Source organism: Schistocerca piceifrons, chromosome 11 (assembly GCF_021461385.2).
Source record: "Schistocerca piceifrons isolate TAMUIC-IGC-003096 chromosome 11, iqSchPice1.1, whole genome shotgun sequence".
NCBI classification, from domain to species: domain Eukaryota; kingdom Metazoa; phylum Arthropoda; class Insecta; order Orthoptera; family Acrididae; genus Schistocerca; species Schistocerca piceifrons.
The window spans coordinates 2,718,626-2,723,268 of record NC_060148.1 but is presented as its reverse complement, the minus strand read 5'-3'; the positions used below and the strand labels follow the sequence as shown (position 1 = coordinate 2,723,268).

General features: G+C 51.7%; 2 non-coding genes across 2 annotated transcripts; both read left to right on the top strand.

The window, feature by feature from the left end:
• The first annotated feature begins 674 nt into the window (after positions 1-674).
• On the top strand, positions 675-751 carry Trnas-cga. The gene has a single exon. It is a non-coding gene; the product is annotated as a tRNA-Ser (tRNA).
• A 3,534-nt stretch (positions 752-4,285) lies between these two features.
• Positions 4,286-4,362, top strand: Trnas-cga. The gene has a single exon. It is a non-coding gene; the product is annotated as a tRNA-Ser (tRNA).
• Positions 4,363-4,643: the final 281 nt, after the last annotated feature.

Below are 4,643 nucleotides of genomic sequence, written 5' to 3'. Positions count from 1 at the left end.
CTTCTGTTAACTTTGGAAGGAAGGTGACGAGGTACTGGCAGTAGTAAAGCTGTGAGGATGGAGCGTGAGTTATGCTTGAGTGGCTCGGTTGGTAGAGCACTTGCCCGTGACAGGCAAATGTCCCGAGTTCGAGTCTCGGTCCGGCACGCAGTTTTAATCTGCCAGGAAGTTTCATATCAGCGCACACTCCGCTGCAGAGTGAAAATCTCATTCTGGAAACACTCCCCAGGCTGTGGCTATGCCATGTCTCCGCAATATCCTCTCTTTCAGGAGTGCTAGTTCTGCAAGGTTCGCAGGAGAGCTTCTGTTAACTTTGGAATGTAGGAGACGAGGTACTGGCAGAAGTAAAGCTGTGAGGATGGAGCGTGAGTTATGCTTGAGTGGCTCGGTTGGTAGAGCACTTGCCCGCGAGAGGCAAAGGTCCCGAGTTCGAGTCTCGGTCCGGCACGCAGTTTTAATCTGCCAGGAAGTTTCATATCAGCGCACACTCCGCTGCAGAGTGAAAATCGCATTCTGGAAACATTCCCCAGGCTGTAGCTATGCCATGTCTCCGCAATACCATTCTTTCAGGAGTGGTAGTTCTGCAAGGTTCGCAGGAGAGCTTCTGTTAACTTTGGAAGGTAGGAGACGAGGTACTGGCAGAAGTAAAGCTGTGAGGATGGGGCGTGAGTCGTGCTTGGGTGGCTCAGTTGGTAGAGCACTTGCCCGCGAGAGGCAAAGGTCCCGAGTTCGAGTCTCGGCCCGGCACGCAGTTTTAATCTGCCAGGAAGTTTCATATCAGCGCAAACTCCGCTGCAGAGTGAAAATCTCATTCTGGAAACATTCCCCAGGCTGTAGCTATGCCATGTCTCCGCAATATCCTTTCTTTCTGGAGTGCTAGTTCTGCAAGGTTCGCAGGAGAGCTTCTGTTAACTTTGGAAGGTAGGAGACGAGGTACTGGCAAAAGTAAAGCTGTGAGGATGGAGCGTAAGTTGTGCTTGGGTGGCTCGGTTGGTAGAGCACTTGCCCGCGGGAGGCAAAGGTCCCGAGTTTGAGTCTCGGTCCGGCACGCAGTTTTAATCTGCCAGGAAGTTTCATATCAGCGCACTCTCCGCTGCAGAGTGAAAATCTCATTCTGGAAACATTGCCCAGGCTGTGGCTATGCCATGTCTCCGCAATATCCTTTCTTTCAGGAGTGCTACTTCTGCAAGGTTCGCAGGAGAGCTTCTGTTAACTTTGGAAGGTAGGAGACGACGTACTGGCAGAAGTAAAGCTGTGAGGATGGGGCATGAGTTGTGCTTGGGTGGCTCGGTCGGTAGAGCACTTGCCCCCGAGAGGCAAAGGTCCCGAGTTCGAGTCTCGGTTCGGCACCCAGTTCTAATCTGACAGGAAGTTTCATATCAGCGGACACTCCGCTGCAGAGTGAAAATCTCATTCTGGAAACATTCCCCAGGCTGTGGTTATGCCATGTCTCCGCAATATCCTATCTTTCAGGAGTGCTAGTTCTGCAAGTTTCGCAGGAGAGCTTCTGTTAACTTTGGAAGGTATGAGACGAGGTACTGGCAGAAGTAAAGCTGTGAGGATGGAGCGTGAGTCGTGCTTGGGTGGCTCGGTCGCTAGAGCACTTGCCCGCGAGAGGCAAAGGTTCCGAGGTCGAGTCTCGGTCCGGCACACAGTTTTAATCTGCCAGGAAGTTTCATATCAGCGCACACTCTCCTGCAGAGTGAAAATCTCATTCTGGTAACATTCCCCAGGCTGTGGCTATGCCATGTCTCCGCAATATCCCTTCTTTCAGGAGTGCTAGTTCTGCAATTTTCGCAGGAGAGCTTCTGTTATCTTTGGAAGGTAGGAGACGAGGTACTGGCAGAAGTAAAGCTGTGAGGATGGAGCGTGAGTTATGCTTGAGTGGCTCGGTTGGTAGAGCACTTGCCCGTGACAGGCAAATGTCCCGAAATCGAGTCCCGGTCCGGCACGCAGTTTTAATCTGTCAGGAAGTTTCATATCAGCGCACACTGCGCTGCAGAGTGAAAATCTCATTCTGGAAACATTCCCCACGCTGTAGCTATGCCATGTCTCCGCAATACCATTTCTTTCAGGAGTCCTAGTTCTGCAATGTTCGCAGGAGAGCTTCTGTTAACTTTGGAAGGTAGGAGACGAGGTACTGGCAGAAGTAAAGCTGTGAGGATGGAGCGTGAGTCGTGCTTGGGTGGCTCAATTGGTAGAGCACTTGCCCGCGAGAGGCAGACGTCCCGAGATCGAGTCTCGGTCCGGCACACAGTTTTAATCTGCCAGGAAGTTTCATATCAGCGCACACTCTCCTGCAGAGTGAAAATCTCATTCTGGTAACATTCCCCAGGCTGTGGCTATGCCATGTCTCCGCAATATCCCTTCTTTCAGGAGTGCTAGTTCTGCAAGGTTCGCAGGTGAGCTTCTGTTATCTTTGGAAGGTAGGAGACGAGGTACTGGCGGAAGTAAAGCTGTGAGATGGGGCGTGGGTCGTGCTTGGGTGGCTCAGTTGGTAGAGCACTTGCCCGCGAGAGGCAAATGTCCCGAGTTCGAGTCTCGGTCCGGCATGCAGAATTAAGCTGCCACAAAGTATCATGTCAGCACACACTCCACTGCAGAGTAAAAATCTCATTCTGGAAACCTTCCCCAGGCTGTGGCTATGCCATGTCTCCGCAATATCATTTCTTGCAGGAGTGCCAGTTCTGCAAGGTTCGCAGGAGAGCTTCTGTTATCTTTGGAAGGTAGGAGACGACGTACTGGCAGAAGTAAAGCTGTGAGGATGGGGCGTGAGTCGTGCTTGGGTGGCTCAGTTTGTAGAGCACTTGCCCGCGAGAGGCAAAGGTCCCGGGTTCGAGTCTCGATCCAGCACACAGTTTTAATCTGCCAGTAAGTTTCATATCAGCGCACACTCCGCTGCAGAGTGAAAATCTCATTCTGGAAACATTCCCCAGGCTGCGGCTATGCCATGTCTCCGCAATATCCTTTCTTTCAGGAGCGCTAGTACTGCAAGGTTCGCAGGAGAGCTTCTGTTAACTTTGGAAGGTAGGAGACGAGGTACTGGCAGAAGTAAAGCTGTGAGGATGGGGCGTGAGTCGTGCTTGCGTGGCTCAGTTGGTAGAGCACTTGCCCGCGAGAGGCAAACGTCCCGAGTTCTAGTCTCGGTCCGGCACAAAGTTTTAATCTGCCAGGAAGTTTCATATCAGCGCACACTCCACTGCAGAGTGAAAATCTCATTCTGGAAACATTCCCCAGGCTGTGGCTATGCCATGTCTCCGCAATATCCTTTCTTTCAGGAGTGCTAGTTCTGCAAGGTTCGCAGGAGAGCTTCTGTTATCTTTGGAAGGTAGGAGACGGGGTACTGGCAGAAGTAAAGCTGTGAGGATGGAGCGTGAGTTATGCTTGGGTGGCTCGGTTGGTAGAGCACTTGCCCGCGAGAGGCAAATGTCCCGAGTTCGAACCTAGGTCCGGCACGCAGTTTTAATCTGCTAGGAAGTTTCATATCAGCGCACACTCCGCTGCAGAGTGAAAATCACATTCTGGAAACATTCTCCAGGCTGTAGCTATGCCATGCCTCCGCAATATCCTTTCTTTCAGGAGTGCTAGTTCTGCAAGGTTCGCAGGAGAGCTTCTGTTAACTTTGGAAGGAAGGAGACGAGGTACTGGCAGAAGTAAAGCTGTGAGGATGGAGCGTGAGTTATGCTTGAGTGGCTCGGTTTGTAGAGCACTTGCCCGTGACAAGCAAATGTCCCGAATTCGAGTCTCGGTCCGGCAGGCAGTTTTAATCAGCCAGGAAGTTTCATATCAGCGCACACTCCGCTGCAGAGTGAAAATCTCATTCTGGAAACATTCCCCAGGCTGTAGCTATGCCATGTCTCCGCAATACCATTTCTTTCAGGAGTCCTAGTTCTGCAAGGTTCGCAGGAGAGCTTCTGTTAACTTTGGAAGGTAGGAGACGAGGTACTGGCAGAAGTAAAGCTGTGAGGATGGAGCGTGAGTCGTGCTTGGGTGGCTCAGTTGGTAGAGCACTTGCCCGCGAGAGGCAAAAGTCCCGAGTTCGAGTCTCGGTCCGGCTCGCAGTTTTAATCTGCCAGGAAGTTTCATATCAGCGCACACTCCGCTGCAGAGTGAAAATCTCATTCTGGAAACATTGCCCAGGCTGTGGCTATGCCATGTCTCCGCAAAATCCTTTCTTTCAGGAGTGCTAGTTCTGCAAGGTTCGCAGGAGATCTTCTGTTAACTTAGGAAGGTAGGAGACGAGGTAATGGCAGAAGTAAAGCTGTGAGGATGGAGCGTGAGTCGTGCTTGGGTGGCTCAGTTGGTAGAGCACTTGCCCCCGAGAGGCAAAGGTCCCGAGTTCGAGTCTCGGTTCGGCACGCAGTTCTAATCTGAGAGGAAGTTTCATATCAGCGGACACTCCGCTGCAGAGTGAAAATCTCGTTCTGGAAACATTCCTTGGGCTGTAGCTATGCCATGTCTCCGCAATATCCTTTCGTTCAGGAGTGCTACTTCTGCAAGGTTCGCAGGAGAGCTTCTGTTAACTTTGGAAGGTAGGAGACGAGGTACTGGCAGAAGTAAAGCTGTGAGGATGGGGCGTGAGTCGTGCTTGGGTGGCTCAGTTTGTAGAGCACTTGCCCGCGAGAGGCAAAGGTCCCGAGTTC